The following is a 22,395-nucleotide window of genomic DNA, read 5'->3' as shown; positions in this document are numbered from 1 at the left end:
CCATGAGCAGTGTGAAAAAGAAGCTAAGATTTGTGAACCGATAGCCATCAAGGCAGCTGTGTGATTTGCTCAGAACCGAAGCTTAGCAGAGGGGCAAGTGGGCAAGCTGACGTTAAGGATGAGACCAGGCCGAGACAAAGTACAATGGTGGAGATGGTAATGTTGTTGATTTTGAGAAAAGAATCTAGGGAACTGTTACGCAAAGGTTCTATGGTGCAATGGTAAGCACTCTGGGCTTTGAATCCAACGATCCGAGTTCAAATCTCGGTGGAACCTGAATTCTTATTGTCCCAGCTGCTGGAAATTTGGGTCATACAAGCTTGGCATCTGCATACCAACCACGGTTACGGGACCGTTTGCTGACTGAATCAATGACGGTTGATTTATTGTTCTCGACATCAGATGATAGGCTCAACCTCTCATTCCCAGTTCCAAATAAGCCGGGGAGAAAAATGTGTGTTGTCCAGTGCTTCGTTTGACTGCACAGCAAATTGCTCAACATTTTCTTTGCAAGCTACATTCGGCTGGCATACTTGTTGAAATTGAAAGCAGTGCTTCTTGAAACGTAGACATTGCACTTCGTATTCTCGAAAAAAGTTAACAATTGCTTATCTTTCGTGCAGCAGTGCCTTGCAAAGATTATTCACATTTTCCCTGGCAGGACTGCAATACAAGCTGCTATGAGCAGCGTGAAAAAGAAGCAGAGATTTGTGAACCGATAGCCATCAAGGCAGCTTTGTGATTTACTCAGAACCGAGCCTTAGCAGAGGGGCAAGTGGGCAAGCTGAAGTTAAGGATGAGACAAGACCGAGACAAAGTATAATGGTGGCGACGGTAATGTTGTTCATTTTAAGAAAAGATTCTAATGATTTTTTCAGCAAAGGTTCCATGGTGTAATGGTGACCACTCTGGACTTTGAATCCAGCGATGCGAGTTTAAATCTCGGTGGAACCAGATTGCTTGTTGTCCCAGCTGCTGGAAATTTGGGACATACAAGCTTGGCATCTGCATACCAACCACGGTTACGGGACCGTTTGCTGCCTGAATCAATGACGGTTGATTTATTGTTCTCGACATCAGAGGATAGGCTCAACCTCTCATTCCCAGTTCCAAATAAGCGGGGAAGAAAGATATGTGTTGTCCAGTGCTTCGTTTGACTGCACAGCAGATTCCTCAACATTTTCTTTGCAAGCTGCATTCGGCTGGCATATTTGTTGAAATTGAAAGCAGTGCTTCTTGAAACGTAAGCATTGCACTTCGTATTCTCGAAAAAAGTTAACAATTGCTTATCTTTCGTGCAGCAGTGCCTTGCAAAGATTATTCACATTTTACCTGGCAGGACTGCAATACAAGCTGCTATGAGCAGTGTGAAAAAGAAGCAGAGATTTGTGAACCGATAGCCATCAAGGCAGCTGTGTGATTTACTCAGAACCGAGGCTTAGCAGAGGGGCAAGCTGAAGTTAAGGATGAGACCAGGCCGAGACAAAGTATAATGGTGGTGTGATCAAATACTCCATTCATCACTGCCTGTGACTGTGGTTGGTTTCAGGTTTCAGTTCCCTTACCTCAGTTCCGTCTCCTCACCATTGTATTGTATATTGTAATGTATTGTGTGTAGGGCTCCGCCCATACCTGGCCCCTATGTAAGCAAGCTCAGTCTGGCATCATATCCAGTACTGCAGACCTCCAGATGGAAGATACCTCTCTCCACTGTGTGTTACCTTCTAAGTTAATAAAAGCCTTGTTTTATTTCACTAACATCGAGTCTCGGAACTATTGAGGCACATCAGGTGGAGATGGTAATGTTGTTGATTTTGAGAAAAGAATCTAAAGAACTTTTCTGTAACGGATCCATGGTGTAAGAGTGAGCACTCGCGACTCTGAATCCAGCGAGCTGAATTCAAATCTTGGCAGAACCTAAATTCTTCTTGTCCCAGCTGCTGGAAATTAGGGACATACAAGCTTGGCATTTGCATACCAACAACGGTGACTGGACCGTTTGCTGCCTGAATCAATGACGGTTGATTTATTGTTCTCGACATCAGGATGATTGGCTCAACCTCTCATTCCCAGTTCCGAACAAGCGGGGCAGAAAGATGTGTATTGTCCAGTGCTTCGTTTGACTGCACAGCAGATTGCTCAATATTATCTTTGCAAGCTGCATTCGGCTGGCAGACTTGTTGAAATTGAAAGCAGTGCTTCTTGAAACGTAGACATTGCACTTCGTATTCTCGAAAAAAGTTAACAATTGCTTATCTTTCGTGCAGCAGTGCCTTGCAAAGATTATTCACATTTTCCCTGGCAGGACTGCAATACAAGCTGCTATGAGCAGTGTGAAAAAGAAGCAGAGATTTGTGAACCGATAGCCATCAAGGCAGCTTTGTGATTTACTCAGAACCGAGCTTTAGCAGAGGGGCAAGTGGGCAAGCTGAAGTTAAGAATGAGACCAGACCGAGACAAAGTATAATGGTGGAGACGGTAATGTTGTTCATTTTAAGAAAAGATTCTAATGATTTTTTCAGCAAAGGCTCCATGGTGTAATGGTGAATCCTCTGGACTTTGAATCCAGCGATCCGAGCTCAAATCTCGGTGGAACATGAATTATTGTTGTCCCAGCTGATGAAATTTGGGACATACAAGCTTGGTATCTGCATACCAACCAAGGTTACGGGACCGTTTGCTGCCTGAATCATTGACGGTTGATTTATTGTTCTCGACATCAGATGATAGGCTCAACCTCTCATTCCCAGTTCCAAATAAGAGGGGGAGAAAGATGTGTGTTGTCCAGTGCTTCGTTTGACTGCACAGCAGAATGCTCAACATTTTCTTTGCAAGCTGCATTCGGCTGGCATACTTGCTGAAATTGAAAGCAGTGCTTCTTGAAAAGTAGGCATTGCACTTCGTATTCTTCGAAAAAAGTTAACAATTGCTTATCTTTCGTGCAGCTGTGCCTTGCAAAGATTATACTCATTTTACCTGGCAGGGCTGCAATGCAATCTGCCATGAGCAGTGTGAAAAAGAAGCTGAGATTTGTGAACCGATAGCCATCAAGGCAGCTGTGTGATTTACTCAGAACCGAGGCTTAGCAGAGGGGCAAGTGGGCAAGCTGAAGTTAAAGATGAGACCTGGCCGAGACAAAGTATAATGGTGGAGGCGGTAATGTTGTTGATTTTAAGAAAAGATTCAAATAAATTTATCAGCAAACGTTCCATGGTGTAATGGTAAGCATTCTGGGCTCTGAATCCAGCAATCCGAGTTCAAATCTCGGTGGAACCTGAATTATTGTTGTCCCAGCTGCTGAAATTTGGGACACACAAGCTTGGTCTGTGCATACCAACCAGGGTTACGGGACCGTTTGCTGCCTGAATCAATGACGGTTGATTTATTGTTCTCGACATCAGATGATAGGCTCAACCTCTCATTCCCAGTTCCAAATAAGAGGGGGAGAAAGATGTGTGTTGTCCAGTGCTTCGTTTGAATGCACAGCAGAATGCTCAACATTTTCTTTGCAAGCTGCATTCGGCTGGCATACTTGCTGAAATTGAAAGCAGTGCTTCTTGAAACGTAGGCATTGCACTTCGTATTCTCGAAAAAATTTAACAATTGCTTATCTTTCGTGCAGCAGTGCCTTGCAAAGATTATACTCATTTTACCTGGCAGGACTGCAATGCAATCTGCCATGAGCAGTGTGAAAAAGAAGCTGAGATTTGTGAACCGATAGCCATCAAGGCAGCTGTGTGATTTGCTCAGAACCGAAGCTTCGCAGAGGGGCAAGTGGGCAAACTGAAGTTAAGGCTGAGACCAGGCCGAGACAAAGTATAATGGTGGAGATGGTAATGTTGTTGATTTTGAGAAAAGAATCTAGGGATTATTCAGCGAAGGTTCCATGGTGTAATGTTAAGCACTCTGGGCTCTGAATCTAGCGATCCGAGTTCAAATCTCGGTGAAACCTGAATTATTGTTGTCCCAGCTGCTGAAATTTGGGACACACAAGCTTGGTATCTCCATACCAACCAAGGTTACGGGACCGTTTGCTGCCTGAACCAATGACGGTTGATTTATTGTTCTCGACATCAGATGATGGGCTCAACCTCTCATTCCCAGTTCCAAATAAGAGGGGGAGAAAGATGTGTGCTGTCCAGTGCTTCGTTTGACTGCACAGCAGAATGCTCAACATTTTCTTTGCAAGCTGCATTCGGCTGGCATACTTGCTGAAATTGAAAGCAGTGCTTCTTGAAAAGGAGGCATTGCACTTCGTATTCTTCGAAAAAAGTTAACAATTGCTTATCTTTCGTGCAGCTGTGCCTTGCAAAGATTATACTCATTTTACCTGGCAGGGCTGCAATGCAATCTGCCATGAGCAGTGTGAAAAAGAAGCTGAGATTTGTGAACCGATAGCCATCAAGGCAGCTGTGTGATTTGCTCAGAACCGAAGCTTAGCAGAGGGGCAAGCTGAAGTTAAGGAAGAGACCAGGCCGAGACAAAGTATAATGGTGGAGATGGTAATGTTGTTGGTTTTGAGAAAAGAATCTAGGGAACTCTTTCGCAAAGGTTCCATGGTGTAATGGTAAGCACTCTGGGCTCTGAATCCAGTGATCCAAGTTCAAATCTCGGTGGAACCTGAATTCTTTTGTCCCAGCTGCTGGAAATTTGGGACATGCAAGCTTGGCATCTTCATAACAACCACGGTTACGGGCCCGTTTGCTGCCTGGATCAATGACGGTTGGTTTATTGTTCTCGACATCAGATGATAGGCTCAACCTCTCATTCCCAGTTCCAATTAAGAGGAGGAGAAAGATGTGTGTTGTCCAGTGCATCGTTTGACTGCACAGCAGAGTGTTCAACATTTCCTTTCCAAGCTGCATTCGGCTGGCATGCTTGCTGAAATTGAAAGCAGTGCTTCTTGAAACGTAGACATTGCACTTCGTATTCTCGAAAAAAGTTAACAATTGCTTATCTTTCGTGCAGCAGTCCCTTGCAAAGATTACACTCATTTTACCTGGCAGGACTGCAATGCAATCTGCCATGAGCAGTGTGAAAAAGAAGCTGAGATTTGTGAACCGATCGCCATCAAGGCAGCTGTGTGATTTGCTCAGAACCGAAGCTTAGCAGAGGGGCAAGTGGGCAAGCTGACGTTAAGGATGAGACCAGGCCGAGACAAAGTATAATGGTGGAGATGGTAATGCTTTTGATTTTGAGAAAAGAATCTAGGGTCTGTTCAGCGAAGGTTCCATGGTGTAATGGTGAGCACTCTGGACTTTGAATCCAGCGATCCGAGTTCAAATCTCGGTGGAACCTGAATTCTTGTTGTCCCAGCTGCTGAAATTTGGGACATACAAGCTTGGTATCTGCATACCAACCAAGGTTACGGGACCGTTTGCTGCCTGAATCAATGACGGTTGATTTATTGTACACGACATCAGATGATAGGCTCAACCTCTCATTCCCAGTTCCAAATAAGAGGGGGAGAAAGATGTGTGTTGTCCAGGGCTTCGTTTGACTGCACAGCAGAATGCTCAACATTTTCTTTGCAAGCTGCATTCGGCTGGCATACTTGCTGAAATTGAAAGCAGTGCTTCTTGAAAAGTAGGCATTGCACTTCGTATTCTTCGAAAAAAGTTAACAATTGCTTATCTTTCGTGCAGCAGTGCCTTGCAAAGATTATTCACATTTTCCCTGGCAGGACTGCAATACAAGCTGCTATGAGCAGTGTGAAAAAGAAGCAGAGATTTGTGAACCGATAGCCATCAAGGCAGCTTTGTGATTTACTCAGAACCGAGCTTTAGCAGAGGGGCAAGTGGGCAAGCTGAAGTTAAGAATGAGACCAGACCGAGACAAAGTATAATGGTGGAGACGGTAATGTTGTTCATTTTAAGAAAAGATTCTAATGATTTTTTCAGCAAAGGCTCCATGGTGTAATGGTGACTCCTCTGGACTTTGAATCCAGCGATCCGAGCTCAAATCTCGGTGGAACATGAATTATTGTTGTCCCAGCTGATGAAATTTGGGACATACAAGCTTGGTATCTGCATACCAACCAAGGTTACGGGACCGTTTGCTGCCTGAATCATTGACGGTTGATTTATTGTTCTCGACATCAGATGATAGGCTCAACCTCTCATTCCCAGTTCCAAATAAGAGGGGGAGAAAGATGTGTGTTGTCCAGTGCTTCGTTTGACTGCACAGCAGAATGCTCAACATTTTCTTTGCAAGCTGCATTCGGCTGGCATACTTGCTGAAATTGAAAGCAGTGCTTCTTGAAAAGTAGGCATTGCACTTCGTATTCTTCGAAAAAAGTTAACAATTGCTTATCTTTCGTGCAGCTGTGCCTTGCAAAGATTATACTCATTTTACCTGGCAGGGCTGCAATGCAATCTGCCATGAGCAGTGTGAAAAAGAAGCTGAGATTTGTGAACCGATAGCCATCAAGGCAGCTGTGTGATTTACTCAGAACCGAGGCTTAGCAGAGGGGCAAGTGGGCAAGCTGAAGTTAAAGATGAGACCTGGCCGAGACAAAGTATAATGGTGGAGGCGGTAATGTTGTTGATTTTAAGAAAAGATTCAAATAAATTTATCAGCAAACGTTCCATGGTGTAATGGTAAGCATTCTGGGCTCTGAATCCAGCAATCCGAGTTCAAATCTCGGTGGAACCTGAATTATTGTTGTCCCAGCTGCTGAAATTTGGGACACACAAGCTTGGTCTGTGCATACCAACCAGGGTTACGGGACCGTTTGCTGCCTGAATCAATGACGGTTGATTTATTGTTCTCGACATCAGATGATAGGCTCAACCTCTCATTCCCAGTTCCAAATAAGAGGGGGAGAAAGATGTGTGTTGTCCAGTGCTTCGTTTGAATGCACAGCAGAATGCTCAACATTTTCTTTGCAAGCTGCATTCGGCTGGCATACTTGCTGAAATTGAAAGCAGTGCTTCTTGAAACGTAGGCATTGCACTTCGTATTCTCGAAAAAATTTAACAATTGCTTATCTTTCGTGCAGCAGTGCCTTGCAAAGATTATACTCATTTTACCTGGCAGGACTGCAATGCAATCTGCCATGAGCAGTGTGAAAAAGAAGCTGAGATTTGTGAACCGATAGCCATCAAGGCAGCTGTGTGATTTGCTCAGAACCGAAGCTTCGCAGAGGGGCAAGTGGGCAAACTGAAGTTAAGGCTGAGACCAGGCCGAGACAAAGTATAATGGTGGAGATGGTAATGTTGTTGATTTTGAGAAAAGAATCTAGGGATTATTCAGCGAAGGTTCCATGGTGTAATGTTAAGCACTCTGGGCTCTGAATCTAGCGATCCGAGTTCAAATCTCGGTGAAACCTGAATTATTGTTGTCCCAGCTGCTGAAATTTGGGACACACAAGCTTGGTATCTCCATACCAACCAAGGTTACGGGACCGTTTGCTGCCTGAACCAATGACGGTTGATTTATTGTTCTCGACATCAGATGATGGGCTCAACCTCTCATTCCCAGTTCCAAATAAGAGGGGGAGAAAGATGTGTGCTGTCCAGTGCTTCGTTTGACTGCACAGCAGAATGCTCAACATTTTCTTTGCAAGCTGCATTCGGCTGGCATACTTGCTGAAATTGAAAGCAGTGCTTCTTGAAAAGGAGGCATTGCACTTCGTATTCTTCGAAAAAAGTTAACAATTGCTTATCTTTCGTGCAGCTGTGCCTTGCAAAGATTATACTCATTTTACCTGGCAGGGCTGCAATGCAATCTGCCATGAGCAGTGTGAAAAAGAAGCTGAGATTTGTGAACCGATAGCCATCAAGGCAGCTGTGTGATTTGCTCAGAACCGAAGCTTAGCAGAGGGGCAAGCTGAAGTTAAGGAAGAGACCAGGCCGAGACAAAGTATAACGGTGGAGATGGTAATGTTGTTGGTTTTGAGAAAAGAATCTAGGGAACTCTTTCGCAAAGGTTCCATGGTGTAATGGTAAGCACTCTGGGCTCTGAATCCAGTGATCCAAGTTCAAATCTCGGTGGAACCTGAATTCTTTTGTCCCAGCTGCTGGAAATTTGGGACATGCAAGCTTGGCATCTTCATAACAACCACGGTTACGGGCCCGTTTGCTGCCTGGATCAATGACGGTTGGTTTATTGTTCTCGACATCAGATGATAGGCTCAACCTCTCATTCCCAGTTCCAATTAAGAGGAGGAGAAAGATGTGTGTTGTCCAGTGCATCGTTTGACTGCACAGCAGAGTGTTCAACATTTCCTTTCCAAGCTGCATTCGGCTGGCATGCTTGCTGAAATTGAAAGCAGTGCTTCTTGAAACGTAGACATTGCACTTCGTATTCTCGAAAAAAGTTAACAATTGCTTATCTTTCGTGCAGCAGTCCCTTGCAAAGATTACACTCATTTTACCTGGCAGGACTGCAATGCAATCTGCCATGAGCAGTGTGAAAAAGAAGCTGAGATTTGTGAACCGATCGCCATCAAGGCAGCTGTGTGATTTGCTCAGAACCGAAGCTTAGCAGAGGGGCAAGTGGGCAAGCTGACGTTAAGGATGAGACCAGGCCGAGACAAAGTATAATGGTGGAGATGGTAATGTTGTTGATTTTGAGAAAAGAATCTAGGGTCTGTTCAGCGAAGGTTCCATGGTGTAATGGTGAGCACTCTGGACTTTGAATCCAGCGATCCGAGTTCAAATCTCGGTGGAACCTGAATTCTTGTTGTCCCAGCTGCTGAAATTTGGGACATACAAGCTTGGTATCTGCATACCAACCAAGGTTACGGGACCGTTTGCTGCCTGAATCAATGACGGTTGATTTATTGTACACGACATCAGATGATAGGCTCAACCTCTCATTCCCAGTTCCAAATAAGAGGGGGAGAAAGATGTGTGTTGTCCAGGGCTTCGTTTGACTGCACAGCAGAATGCTCAACATTTTCTTTGCAAGCTGCATTCGGCTGGCATACTTGCTGAAATTGAAAGCAGTGCTTCTTGAAAAGTAGGCATTGCACTTCGTATTCTTCGAAAAAAGTTAACAATTGCTTATCTTTCGTGCAGCTGTGCCTTCCAAAGATTGTACTCATTTTACCTGGCAGGGCTGCAATGCAATCTGCCATGAGCAGTGTGAAAAAGAAGCTGAGATTTGTGAACCGATAGCCATCAAGGCAGCTGTGTGATTTGCTCAGAACCGAAGCTCAGCAGAGGGGCAAGTGGGCAAGCTGACGTTAAGGATGAGACCAGGCCGAGACAAAGTATAATGGTGGAGATGGTAATGTTGTTGATTTTGAGAAAAGAATCTAAGAAACTGTTTAGCAAAGGTTCCATGGTGTAATGGTAAGCACTTTTGACTCTGAATCCAGCGATCCGAGTTCAAATCTCGGTGGAACCTGAATTATTGTTGTCCCAGCTGCTGAAATTTGGGACACACAAGCTTGGTATCTGCATACCAACCACGGTTACGGGACCGTTTGCTGCCTGAATCAATGACGGTTGATTTATTGTTCTTGACATCAGGTGATAGGCTCAACCTCTCATTCCCAGTTCCAAATAAGAGGGGGAGAAAGATGTGTGTTGTCCAGGGCTTCGTTTGAATGCACAGCAGAATGCTCAACATTTTCTTTGCAAGCTGCATTCGGCTGGCATACTTGCTGAAATTGAAAGCAGTGTTTCTTGAAACGTAGGCATTGCACTTCGTATTCTCGAAAAAAGTTAACAATTGCTTATCTTTCGTGCAGCAGTGCCTTGCAAAGATTATACTCATTTTACCTGGCAGGACTGCAATGCAATCTGCCATGAGCAGTGTGAAAAAGAAGCTGAGATTTGTGAACCGATAGCCATCAAGGCAGCTGTGTGATTTGCTCAGAACCGAAGCTTCGCAGAGGGACAAGTGGGCAAGCTGACGTTAAGGATGAGACCAGGCCGAGACAAAGTATAATGGTGGAGATGGTAATGTTGTTGATTTTGAGAAAAGAATCTAGGGATTGTTCAGCGAAGGTTTCACGGTGTAATGGTAAGCACTCTGGGCTCTGAATCCAGCGATCCGAGTTCAAATCTCGGTGGAACCTGAATTATTGTTGTCCCAGCTGCTGAAATTTGGAACATTCAAGCTTGGTATCTGCATACCAACCAAGGTTACGGGACCGTTTGCTGCCTGAATCAATGACAGTTGATTTATTGTTCTCGACATCAGATGATAGGCTCAACCTCTCATTCCCAGTTCCAAATAAGAGGGGGAGAAAGATGTGTGTTGTCCAGTGCTTCGTTTGACTGCACAGCAGAATGCTCAACATTTTCTTTGCAAGCTGCATTCGGCTGGCATACTTGCTGAAAATGAAAGCAGTGCTTCTTGAAACGTAGGCATTGCACTTCGTATTCTCTAAAAAAGTTAACAATTGCTTATCTTTCGTGCAGCAGTGCCTTGCAAAGATTATACTCATTTTACCTGGCAGGACTGCAATGCAATCTGCCATGAGCAGTGTGAAAAAGAAGCTGAGATTTGTGAACCGATAGCAATCAAGGCAGCTGTGTGATTTGCTCAGAACCGAAGCTTAGCAGAGGGGCAAGTGGGCAAGCTGACGTTAAGGATGAGACCAGGCCGAGACAAAGTATAATGGTGGAGATGGTAATGTTGTTGATTTTGAGAAAAGAATCTAGGGACTGTTCAGCGAAGGTTTCATGGTGTAATGGTAAGCACTCTGGGCTCTGAATCCAGCGATCCGAGTTCAAATCTCGGTAGAACCTGAATTATTGTTGTCCCAGCTGCTGAAATTTGGGACATTCAAGCTTGGTATCTGCATACCAACCAAGGTTACGGGACCGTTTGCTGCCTGAATCAATGACAGTTGATTTATTGTTCTCGACATCAGATGATAGGCTCAACCTCTCATTCCCAGTTCCAAATAAGAGGGGGAGAAAGATGTGTGTTGTCCAGTGCTTCGTTTGACTGCACAGCAGAATGCTCAACATTTTCTTTGCAAGCTGCATTCGGCTGGCATACTTGCTGAAAATGAAAGCAGTGCTTCTTGAAACGTAGGCATTGCACTTCGTATTCTCTAAAAAAGTTAACAATTGCTTATCTTTCGTGCAGCAGTGCCTTGCAAAGATTATACTCATTTTACCTGGCAGGACTGCAATGCAATCTGCCATGAGCAGTGTGAAAAAGAAGCTGAGATTTGTGAACCGATAGCAATCAAGGCAGCTGTGTGATTTGCTCAGAACCGAAGCTTAGCAGAGGGGCAAGTGGGCAAGCTGACGTTAAGGATGAGACCAGGCCGAGACAAAGTATAATGGTGGAGATGGTAATGTTGTTGATTTTGAGAAAAGAATCTAGGGATTGTTCAGCGAAGGTTCCATGGTGTAATGGTAAGCACTCTGGGCTCTGAATCCAGCGATCCGAGTTCAAATCTCGGTGGAACCTGAATTATTGTTGTCCCAGCTGCTGAAATTTGGGACATACAAGCTTGGTATCTGCATACCAACCAAGGTTACGGGACCGTTTGCTGCCTGAATCAATGACGGTTGATTTATTGTTCTCGGCATCAGATGATAGGCTCAACCTCTCATTCCCAGTTCCAAATAAGAGGGGGAGAAAGATGTGTGTTGTCCAGTGCTTCGTTTGACTGCACAGCAGAATGCTCAACATTTTCTTTGCAAGCTGCATTCGGCTGGCATACTTGCTGAAATTGAAAGCAGTGCTTCTTGAAAAGTAGGCATTGCACTTCGTATTCTTCGAAAAAAGTTAACAATTGCTTATCTTTCGTGCAGCTGTGCCTTGCAAAGATTATACTCATTTTACCTGGCAGGGCTGCAATGCAATCTGCCATGAGCAGTGTGAAAAAGAAGCTGAGATTTGTGAACCGATAGCCATCAAGGCAGCTGTGTGATTTGCTCAGAACCGAAGGTTAGCAGAGGGGCAAGTGGGCAAGCTGACGTTAAGGATGAGACCAGGCCGAGACAAAGTATAATGGTGGAGATGGTAATGTTGTTGATTTTGAGAAAAGAATCTAGGGACTGTTCAGCGAAGGTTCCATGGTGTAATGGTAAGCACTCTGGGCCCTAAATCCAGCGATCCGAGTTCAAATCTCTGTGGAACCTGAATTCTTGTTGTCCCAGCTGCTGAAATTTGGGACATACAAGCTTGGTATCTGCATACCAACCACGGTTACGGGACCGTTTGCTGCCTGAATCAATGACGGTTGATTTATTGTTCTCGACATCAGGTGATAGGCTCAACCTCTCATTCCCAGTTCCAAATAAGAGGGGGAGAAAGATGTGTGTTGTCCAGGGCTTCGTTTGAATGCTCAGCAGAATGCTCAACATTTTCTTTGCAAGCTGCATTCGGCTGGCATACTTGCTGAAATTGAAAGCAGTGCTTCTTGAAAAGTAGGCATTGCACTTCGTATTCTTCGAAAAAAGTTAACAATTGCTTATCTTTCGTGCAGCTGTGCCTTCCAAAGATTATACTCATTTTACCTGGCAGGGCTGCAATGCAATCTGCCATGAGCAGTGTGAAAAAGAAGCTGAGATTTGTGAACCGATAGCCATCAAGGCAGCTGTGTGATTTGCTCAGAACCGAAGCTTAGCAGAGGGGCAAGTGGGCAAGCTGACGTTAAGGATGAGACCAGGCCGAGACAAAGTATAATGGTGGAGATGGTAATGTTGTTGATTTTGAGAAAAGAATCTAGGGAACTGTTCAGCGAAGGTTCCATGGTGTAATGGTAAGCACTCTGGGCTTTGAATCCAGCGATCCGAGTTCAAATCTCGGTGGAACCTGAATTCTTGTTGTCCCAGCTGCTGGAAATTTGGGACATGCAAGATTGGCATCTGCATACCAACCACGGTTACGGGACCGTTTGCTGCCTGAATCGATGATGGTTGATTTATTGTTCTGGACATCAGATGATAGGCTCAACCTCTCATTCCCAGTTCCAAATTAGCGGGGGAGAAAGATGTGTGTTGTCCAGTGCTTCATTTCACTGCACAGCAGATTGCTCAACATTTTCTTTGCAAGCTGCATTCGGCTGGCATACTTGTTGAAATTGAAAGCAGTGCTTCTTGAAACGTAGACATTGCACTTCGTATTCTCGAAAAAAGTTAACAATTGCTTGTCTATCGTGCAGCAGTGCCTTGCAAAGATTATTCACATTTTACCTGGCAGGACTGCAATACAAGATGCTATGAGCAGTGTGAAAAAGAAACAGAGATTTGTGAACCAATAGCCATCAAGGCAGCTGTGTGATTTACTCAGAACCGAGGCTTAGCAGGGGGGCAAGTGGGCAAGCTGAAGTTAAGGATGAGACCTGGCCGAGACAAAGTAGAATGGTGGAGACGGTAATGTTGTTGATTTTAAGAAAAGATTCAAATAAATTTATCAGCAATGGTTCCATGGTGTAATGGTGAGCACTCTGGGCTCTGAATCCAGCGATGCGAGTTCAAATCTCGGTGGAACCTGAATTATTGTTGTCCCAGCTGCTGAAATTTGGGACAGACAAGCTTGCTTTCTGCATACCAACCAAGGTTTCGGGACCGTTTGCTGCCTGAATCAATGACGGTTGATTTATTGTTCTCGACATCAGATGATAGGTTCAACCTCTCATTCCCAGTTCCAAATAAGAGGGGGAGAAAGATGTGTGTTGTCCAGTGCTTCGTTTGACTGCACAGCAGAATGTTCAACATTTTCTTTGCAAGCTGCATTCGGCTGGCATACTTGCTGAAATTGAAAGCAGTGCTTCTTGAAACGTAGACATTGCACTTCGTATTCTTCGAAAAAAGTTAACAATTGCTTATCTTTCGTGCAGCTGTGCCTTGCAAAGATTATACTCATTTTACCTGGCAGGGCTGCAATGCAATCTGCCATGAGCAGTGCGAAAAAGAAGCTGAGATTTGTGAACCGATAGCCATCAAGGCAGCTGTGTGATTTGCTCAGAACCGAAGCTTAGCAGAGGGGCAAGCTGAAGTTAAGGATGAGACCAGGCCGAGACAAAGTATAATGGTGGAGATGGTAATGTTGTTGATTTTGAGAAAAGAATCTAGGGACTGTTCAGCGAAGGTTCCATGGTGTAATGGTAAGCACTCTGGGCCCTAAATCCAGCGATCCGAGTTCAAATCTCTGTGGAACCTGAATTCTTGTTGTCCCAGCTGCTGAAATTTGGGACATACAAGCTTGGTATCTGCATACCAACCACGGTTACGGGACCGTTTGCTGCCTGAATCAATGACGGTTGATTTATTGTTCTCGACATCAGGTGATAGGCTCAACCTCTCATTCCCAGTTCCAAATAAGAGGGGGAGAAAGATGTGTGTTGTCCAGGGCTTCGTTTGAATGCTCAGCAGAATGCTCAACATTTTCTTTGCAAGCTGCATTCGGCTGGCATACTTGCTGAAATTGAAAGCAGTGCTTCTTGAAAAGTAGGCATTGCACTTCGTATTCTTCGAAAAAAGTTAACAATTGCTTATCTTTCGTGCAGCTGTGCCTTCCAAAGATTATACTCATTTTACCTGGCAGGGCTGCAATGCAATCTGCCATGAGCAGTGTGAAAAAGAAGCTGAGATTTGTGAACCGATAGCCATCAAGGCAGCTGTGTGATTTGCTCAGAACCGAAGCTTAGCAGAGGGGCAAGTGGGCAAGCTGACGTTCAGGATGAGACCAGGCCGAGACAAAGTATAATGGTGGAGATGGTAATGTTGTTGATTTTGAGAAAAGAATCTAGGGAACTGTTCAGCGAAGGTTCCATGGTGTAATGGTAAGCACTCTGGGCTTTGAATCCAGCGATCCGAGTTCAAATCTCGGTGGAACCTGAATTCTTGTTGTCCCAGCTGCTGGAAATTTGGGACATGCAAGATTGGCATCTGCATACCAACCACGGTTACGGGACCGTTTGCTGCCTGAATCGATGATGGTTGATTTATTGTTCTGGACATCAGATGATAGGCTCAACCTCTCATTCCCAGTTCCAAATTAGCGGGGGAGAAAGATGTGTGTTGTCCAGTGCTTCATTTCACTGCACAGCAGATTGCTCAACATTTTCTTTGCAAGCTGCATTCGGCTGGCATACTTGTTGAAATTGAAAGCAGTGCTTCTTGAAACGTAGACATTGCACTTCGTATTCTCGAAAAAAGTTAACAATTGCTTGTCTATCGTGCAGCAGTGCCTTGCAAAGATTATTCACATTTTACCTGGCAGGACTGCAATACAAGATGCTATGAGCAGTGTGAAAAAGAAACAGAGATTTGTGAACCAATAGCCATCAAGGCAGCTGTGTGATTTACTCAGAACCGAGGCTTAGCAGGGGGGCAAGTGGGCAAGCTGAAGTTAAGGATGAGACCTGGCCGAGACAAAGTAGAATGGTGGAGACGGTAATGTTGTTGATTTTAAGAAAAGATTCAAATAAATTTATCAGCAATGGTTCCATGGTGTAATGGTGAGCACTCTGGGCTCTGAATCCAGCGATCCGAGTTCAAATCTCGGTGGAACCTGAATTATTGTTGTCCCAGCTGCTGAAATTTGGGACAGACAAGCTTGCTTTCTGCATACCAACCAAGGTTTCGGGACCGTTTGCTGCCTGAATCAATGACGGTTGATTTATTGTTCTCGACATCAGATGATAGGTTCAACCTCTCATTCCCAGTTCCAAATAAGAGGGGGAGAAAGATGTGTGTTGTCCAGTGCTTCGTTTGACTGCACAGCAGAATGTTCAACATTTTCTTTGCAAGCTGCATTCGGCTGGCATACTTGCTGAAATTGAAAGCAGTGCTTCTTGAAACGTAGACATTGCACTTCGTATTCTTCGAAAAAAGTTAACAATTGCTTATCTTTCGTGCAGCTGTGCCTTGCAAAGATTATACTCATTTTACCTGGCAGGGCTGCAATGCAATCTGCCATGAGCAGTGCGAAAAAGAAGCTGAGATTTGTGAACCGATAGCCATCAAGGCAGCTGTGTGATTTGCTCAGAACCGAAGCTTAGCAGAGGGGCAAGCTGAAGTTAAGGATGAGACCAGGCCGAGACAAAGTATAATGGTGGAGATGGTAATGTTGTTGATTTTAAGAAAAGAATCTAGGGAACTGTTCAGCGAAGGTTCCATGGTGTAATGGTAAGCACTCTAGGCTTTGAATCCAGCGATCCGAGTTCAAATCTCGGTGGAACCTGAATTCTTGTTGTCCCAGCTGCTGAAATTTGGGACATACAAGCTTTGGTATCTGCATACCAACCACGGTTACGGGACCGTTTGCTGCCTGAATCAATGACAGTTGATTTATTGTTCTCGACATCAGATGATAGGCTCAACCTCTCATTCCCAGTTCCAAATAAGAGGGGGAGAAAGATGTGTGTTGTCCAGTGCTTCGTTTGACTGCACAGCAGAATGCTCAACATTTTCTTTGCAAGCTGCATTCGGCTGGCATACTTGCTGAAAATGAAAGCAGTGCTTCTTGAAACGTAGGCATTGCACTTCGTATTCTCTAAAAAAGTTAACAATTGCTTATCTTTCGTGCAGCAGTGCCTTGCAAAGATTATACTCATTTTACCTGGCAGGCCTGCAATGCAATCTGCCATGAGCAGTGTGAAAAAGAAGCTGAGATTTGTGAACCGATAGCAATCAAGGCAGCTGTGTGATTTGCTCAGAACCGAAGCTTAGCAGAGGGGCAAGTGGGCAAGCTGACGTTAAGGATGAGACCAGGCTGAGACAAAGTATAATGGTGGAGATGGTAATGTTGTTGATTTTGAGAAACGAATCTAGGGACTGTTCAGCGAAGGTTTCATGGTGTAATGGTAAGCACTCTGGGCTCTGAATCCAGCGATCCGAGTTCAAATCTCGGTGGAACCTGAATTATTGTTGTCCCAGCTGCTGAAATTTGGGACATTCAAGCTTGGTATCTGCATACCAACCAAGGTTACGGGACCGTTTGCTGCCTGAATCAATGACAGTTGATTTATTGTTCTCGACATCAGATGATAGGCTCAACCTCTCATTCCCAGTTCCAAATAAGAGGGGGAGAAAGATGTGTGTTGTCCAGTGCTTCGTTTGACTGCACAGCAGAATGCTCAACATTTTCTTTGCAAGCTGCATTCGGCTGGCATACTTGCTGAAAATGAAAGCAGTGCTTCTTGAAACGTAGGCATTGCACTTCGTATTCTCTAAAAAAGTTAACAATTGCTTATCTTTCGTGCAGCAGTGCCTTGCAAAGATTATACTCATTTTACCTGGCAGGACTGCAATGCAATCTGCCATGAGCAGTGTGAAAAAGAAGCTGAGATTTGTGAACCGATAGCAATCAAGGCAGCTGTGTGATTTGCTCAGAACCGAAGCTTAGCAGAGGGGCAAGTGGGCAAGCTGACGTTAAGGATGAGACCAGGCCGAGACAAAGTATAATGGTGGAGATGGTAATGTTGTTGATTTTGAGAAAAGAATCTAGGGATTGTTCAGCGAAGGTTCCATGGTGTAATGGTAAGCACTCTGGGCTCTGAATCCAGCGATCCGAGTTCAAATCTCGGTGGAACCTGAATTATTGTTGTCCCAGCTGCTGAAATTTGGGACATACAAGCTTGGTATCTGCATACCAACCAAGGTTCCGGGACCGTTTGCTGCCATGAATCAATGACGGTTGATTTATTGTTCTCGGCATCAGATGATAGGCTCAACCTCTCATTCCCAGTTCCAAATAAGAGGGGGAGAAAGATGTGTGTTGTCCAGTGCTTCGTTTGACTGCACAGCAGAATGCTCAACATTTTCTTTGCAAGCTGCATTCGGCTGGCATACTTGCTGAAATTGAAAGCAGTGCTTCTTGAAAAGTAGGCATTGCACTTCGTATTCTTCGAAAAAAGTTAACAATTGCTTATCTTTCGTGCAGCTGTGCCTTGCAAAGATTATACTCATTTTACCTGGCAGGGCTGCAATGCAATCTGCCATGAGCAGTGTGAAAAAGAAGCTGAGATTTGTGAACCGATAGCCATCAAGGCAGCTGTGTGATTTGCTCAGAACCGAAGGTTAGCAGAGGGGCAAGTGGGCAAGCTGACGTTAAGGATGAGACCAGGCCGAGACAAAGTATAATGGTGGAGATGGTAATGTTGTTGATTTTGAGAAAAGAATCTAGGGACTGTTCAGCGAAGGTTCCATGGTGTAATGGTAAGCACTCTGGGCCCTAAATCCAGCGATCCGAGTTCAAATCTCTGTGGAACCTGAATTCTTGTTGTCCCAGCTGCTGAAATTTGGGACATACAAGCTTGGTATCTGCATACCAACCACGGTTACGGGACCGTTTGCTGCCTGAATCGATGATGGTTGATTTATTGTTCTGGACATCAGATGATAGGCTCAACCTCTCATTCCCAGTTCCAAATTAGCGGGGGAGAAAGATGTGTGTTGTCCAGTGCTTCATTTCACTGCACAGCAGATTGCTCAACATTTTCTTTGCAAGCTGCATTCGGCTGGCATACTTGTTGAAATTGAAAGCAGCGCTTCTTGAAACGTAGACATTGCACTTCGTATTCTCGAAAAAAGTTAACAATTGCTTGTCTATCGTGCAGCAGTGCCTTGCAAAGATTATTCACATTTTACCTGGCAGGACTGCAATACAAGATGCTATGAGCAGTGTGAAAAAGAAACAGAGATTTGTGAACCAATAGCCATCAAGGCAGCTGTGTGATTTACTCAGAACCGAGGCTTAGCAGGGGGGCAAGTGGGCAAGCTGAAGTTAAGGATGAGACCTGGCCGAGACAAAGTAGAATGGTGGAGACGGTAATGTTGTTGATTTTAAGAAAAGATTCAAATAAATTTATCAGCAATGGTTCCATGGTGTAATGGTGAGCACTCTGGGCTCTGAATCCAGCGATCCGAGTTCAAATCTCGGTGGAACCTGAATTATTGTTGTCCCAGCTGCTGAAATTTGGGACAGACAAGCTTGCTTTCTGCATACCAACCAAGGTTTCGGGACCGTTTGCTGCCTGAATCAATGACGGTTGATTTATTGTTCTCGACATCAGATGATAGGTTCAACCTCTCATTCCCAGTTCCAAATAAGAGGGGGAGAAAGATGTGTGTTGTCCAGTGCTTCGTTTGACTGCACAGCAGAATGTTCAACATTTTCTTTGCAAGCTGCATTCGGCTGGCATACTTGCTGAAATTGAAAGCAGTGCTTCTTGAAACGTAGACATTGCACTTCGTATTCTTCGAAAAAAGTTAACAATTGCTTATCTTTCGTGCAGCTGTGCCTTGCAAAGATTATACTCATTTTACCTGGCAGGGCTGCAATGCAATCTGCCATGAGCAGTGCGAAAAAGAAGCTGAGATTTGTGAACCGATAGCCATCAAGGCAGCTGTGTGATTTGCTCAGAACCGAAGCTTAGCAGAGGGGCAAGCTGAAGTTAAGGATGAGACCAGGCCGAGACAAAGTATAATGGTGGAGATGGTAATGTTGTTGATTTTAAGAAAAGAATCTAGGGAACTGTTCAGCGAAGGTTCCATGGTGTAATGGTAAGCACTCTAGGCTTTGAATCCAGCGATCCGAGTTCAAATCTCGGTGGAACCTGAATTCTTGTTGTCCCAGCTGCTGAAATTTGGGACATACAAGCTTTGGTATCTGCATACCAACCACGGTTACGGGACCGTTTGCTGCCTGAATCAATGACAGTTGATTTATTGTTCTCGACATCAGATGATAGGCTCAACCTCTCATTCCCAGTTCCAAATAAGAGGGGGAGAAAGATGTGTGTTGTCCAGTGCTTCGTTTGACTGCACAGCAGAATGCTCAACATTTTCTTTGCAAGCTGCATTCGGCTGGCATACTTGCTGAAAATGAAAGCAGTGCTTCTTGAAACGTAGGCATTGCACTTCGTATTCTCTAAAAAAGTTAACAATTGCTTATCTTTCGTGCAGCAGTGCCTTGCAAAGATTATACTCATTTTACCTGGCAGGCCTGCAATGCAATCTGCCATGAGCAGTGTGAAAAAGAAGCTGAGATTTGTGAACCGATAGCAATCAAGGCAGCTGTGTGATTTGCTCAGAACCGAAGCTTAGCAGAGGGGCAAGTGGGCAAGCTGACGTTAAGGATGAGACCAGGCTGAGACAAAGTATAATGGTGGAGATGGTAATGTTGTTGATTTTGAGAAACGAATCTAGGGACTGTTCAGCGAAGGTTTCATGGTGTAATGGTAAGCACTCTGGGCTCTGAATCCAGCGATCCGAGTTCAAATCTCGGTGGAACCTGAATTATTGTTGTCCCAGCTGCTGAAATTTGGGACATTCAAGCTTGGTATCTGCATACCAACCAAGGTTACGGGACCGTTTGCTGCCTGAATCAATGACAGTTGATTTATTGTTCTCGACATCAGATGATAGGCTCAACCTCTCATTCCCAGTTCCAAATAAGAGGGGGAGAAAGATGTGTGTTGTCCAGTGCTTCGTTTGACTGCACAGCAGAATGCTCAACATTTTCTTTGCAAGCTGCATTCGGCTGGCATACTTGCTGAAAATGAAAGCAGTGCTTCTTGAAACGTAGGCATTGCACTTCGTATTCTCTAAAAAAGTTAACAATTGCTTATCTTTCGTGCAGCAGTGCCTTGCAAAGATTATACTCATTTTACCTGGCAGGACTGCAATGCAATCTGCCATGAGCAGTGTGAAAAAGAAGCTGAGATTTGTGAACCGATAGCAATCAAGGCAGCTGTGTGATTTGCTCAGAACCGAAGCTTAGCAGAGGGGCAAGTGGGCAAGCTGACGTTAAGGATGAGACCAGGCCGAGACAAAGTATAATGGTGGAGATGGTAATGTTGTTGATTTTGAGAAAAGAATCTAGGGATTGTTCAGCGAAGGTTCCATGGTGTAATGGTAAGCACTCTGGGCTCTGAATCCAGCGATCCGAGTTCAAATCTCGGTGGAACCTGAATTATTGTTGTCCCAGCTGCTGAAATTTGGGACATACAAGCTTGGTATCTGCATACCAACCAAGGTTCCGGGACCGTTTGCTGCCATGAATCAATGACGGTTGATTTATTGTTCTCGGCATCAGATGATAGGCTCAACCTCTCATTCCCAGTTCCAAATAAGAGGGGGAGAAAGATGTGTGTTGTCCAGTGCTTCGTTTGACTGCACAGCAGAATGCTCAACATTTTCTTTGCAAGCTGCATTCGGCTGGCATACTTGCTGAAATTGAAAGCAGTGCTTCTTGAAAAGTAGGCATTGCACTTCGTATTCTTCGAAAAAAGTTAACAATTGCTTATCTTTCGTGCAGCTGTGCCTTGCAAAGATTATACTCATTTTACCTGGCAGGGCTGCAATGCAATCTGCCATGAGCAGTGTGAAAAAGAAGCTGAGATTTGTGAACCGATAGCCATCAAGGCAGCTGTGTGATTTGCTCAGAACCGAAGGTTAGCAGAGGGGCAAGTGGGCAAGCTGACGTTAAGGATGAGACCAGGCCGAGACAAAGTATAATGGTGGAGATGGTAATGTTGTTGATTTTGAGAAAAGAATCTAGGGACTGTTCAGCGAAGGTTCCATGGTGTAATGGTAAGCACTCTGGGCCCTAAATCCAGCGATCCGAGTTCAAATCTCTGTGGAACCTGAATTCTTGTTGTCCCAGCTGCTGAAATTTGGGACATACAAGCTTGGTATCTGCATACCAACCACGGTTACGGGACCGTTTGCTGCCTGAATCAATGACGGTTGATTTATTGTTCTCGACATCAGGTGATAGGCTCAACCTCTCATTCCCAGTTCCAAATAAGAGGGGGAGAAAGATGTGTGTTGTCCAGGGCTTCGTTTGAATGCTCAGCAGAATGCTCAACATTTTCTTTGCAAGCTGCATTCGGCTGGCATACTTGCTGAAATTGAAAGCAGTGCTTCTTGAAAAGTAGGCATTGCACTTCGTATTCTTCGAAAAAAGTTAACAATTGCTTATCTTTCGTGCAGCTGTGCCTTCCAAAGATTATACTCATTTTACCTGGCAGGGCTGCAATGCAATCTGCCATGAGCAGTGTGAAAAAGAAGCTGAGATTTGTGAACCGATAGCCATCAAGGCAGCTGTGTGATTTGCTCAGAACCGAAGCTTAGCAGAGGGGCAAGTGGGCAAGCTGACGTTAAGGATGAGACCAGGCCGAGACAAAGTATAATGGTGGAGATGGTAATGTTGTTGATTTTGAGAAAAGAATCTAGGGAACTGTTCAGCGAAGGTTCCATGGTGTAATGGTAAGCACTCTGGGCTTTGAATCCAGCGATCCGAGTTCAAATCTCGGTGGAACCTGAATTCTTGTTGTCCCAGCTGCTGGAAATTTGGGACATGCAAGATTGGCATCTGCATACCAACCACGGTTACGGGACCGTTTGCTGCCTGAATCGATGATGGTTGATTTATTGTTCTGGACATCAGATGATAGGCTCAACCTCTCATTCCCAGTTCCAAATTAGCGGGGGAGAAAGATGTGTGTTGTCCAGTGCTTCA

At 44.6% G+C, this 22,395-nt stretch overlaps 13 non-coding genes across 13 annotated transcripts; all 13 read left to right on the top strand.

Moving 5' to 3' along the window:
• The first annotated feature begins 204 nt into the window (after positions 1-204).
• trnaq-uug (transfer RNA glutamine (anticodon UUG)) lies at positions 205-276 on the top strand. The gene has a single exon. It is a non-coding gene; the product is annotated as a tRNA-Gln (tRNA).
• Positions 277-5,226: 4,950 nt separating this feature from the next.
• trnaq-uug (transfer RNA glutamine (anticodon UUG)) lies at positions 5,227-5,298 on the top strand. The gene has a single exon. It is a non-coding gene; the product is annotated as a tRNA-Gln (tRNA).
• Positions 5,299-8,604: 3,306 nt separating this feature from the next.
• On the top strand, positions 8,605-8,676 carry trnaq-uug (transfer RNA glutamine (anticodon UUG)). Its single transcript has one exon. It is a non-coding gene; the product is annotated as a tRNA-Gln (tRNA).
• Positions 8,677-11,310: 2,634 nt separating this feature from the next.
• Positions 11,311-11,382, top strand: trnaq-cug (transfer RNA glutamine (anticodon CUG)). Its single transcript has one exon. It is a non-coding gene; the product is annotated as a tRNA-Gln (tRNA).
• Positions 11,383-12,665: 1,283 nt separating this feature from the next.
• trnaq-uug (transfer RNA glutamine (anticodon UUG)) lies at positions 12,666-12,737 on the top strand. Its single transcript has one exon. It is a non-coding gene; the product is annotated as a tRNA-Gln (tRNA).
• A 1,953-nt stretch (positions 12,738-14,690) lies between these two features.
• On the top strand, positions 14,691-14,762 carry trnaq-uug (transfer RNA glutamine (anticodon UUG)). Its single transcript has one exon. It is a non-coding gene; the product is annotated as a tRNA-Gln (tRNA).
• A 606-nt stretch (positions 14,763-15,368) lies between these two features.
• trnaq-cug (transfer RNA glutamine (anticodon CUG)) lies at positions 15,369-15,440 on the top strand. Its single transcript has one exon. It is a non-coding gene; the product is annotated as a tRNA-Gln (tRNA).
• Positions 15,441-16,038: 598 nt separating this feature from the next.
• trnaq-uug (transfer RNA glutamine (anticodon UUG)) lies at positions 16,039-16,110 on the top strand. The gene has a single exon. It is a non-coding gene; the product is annotated as a tRNA-Gln (tRNA).
• A 1,281-nt stretch (positions 16,111-17,391) lies between these two features.
• Positions 17,392-17,463, top strand: trnaq-cug (transfer RNA glutamine (anticodon CUG)). Its single transcript has one exon. It is a non-coding gene; the product is annotated as a tRNA-Gln (tRNA).
• Positions 17,464-18,746: 1,283 nt separating this feature from the next.
• trnaq-cug (transfer RNA glutamine (anticodon CUG)) lies at positions 18,747-18,818 on the top strand. The gene has a single exon. It is a non-coding gene; the product is annotated as a tRNA-Gln (tRNA).
• A 598-nt stretch (positions 18,819-19,416) lies between these two features.
• Positions 19,417-19,488, top strand: trnaq-uug (transfer RNA glutamine (anticodon UUG)). Its single transcript has one exon. It is a non-coding gene; the product is annotated as a tRNA-Gln (tRNA).
• Positions 19,489-20,769: 1,281 nt separating this feature from the next.
• On the top strand, positions 20,770-20,841 carry trnaq-cug (transfer RNA glutamine (anticodon CUG)). Its single transcript has one exon. It is a non-coding gene; the product is annotated as a tRNA-Gln (tRNA).
• Positions 20,842-22,125: 1,284 nt separating this feature from the next.
• On the top strand, positions 22,126-22,197 carry trnaq-uug (transfer RNA glutamine (anticodon UUG)). Its single transcript has one exon. It is a non-coding gene; the product is annotated as a tRNA-Gln (tRNA).
• Positions 22,198-22,395: the final 198 nt, after the last annotated feature.

Source organism: Somniosus microcephalus, unplaced genomic scaffold (assembly GCF_052327205.1).
Source record: "Somniosus microcephalus isolate GS21.2 unplaced genomic scaffold, FLI_Smic_1.0 scaffold39, whole genome shotgun sequence".
In the NCBI taxonomy this organism is placed as follows: domain Eukaryota; kingdom Metazoa; phylum Chordata; class Chondrichthyes; order Squaliformes; family Somniosidae; genus Somniosus; species Somniosus microcephalus.
The sequence above is the reverse complement of the archived record's forward strand: the minus strand, read 5'-3'. Positions and strand labels throughout refer to the sequence as shown.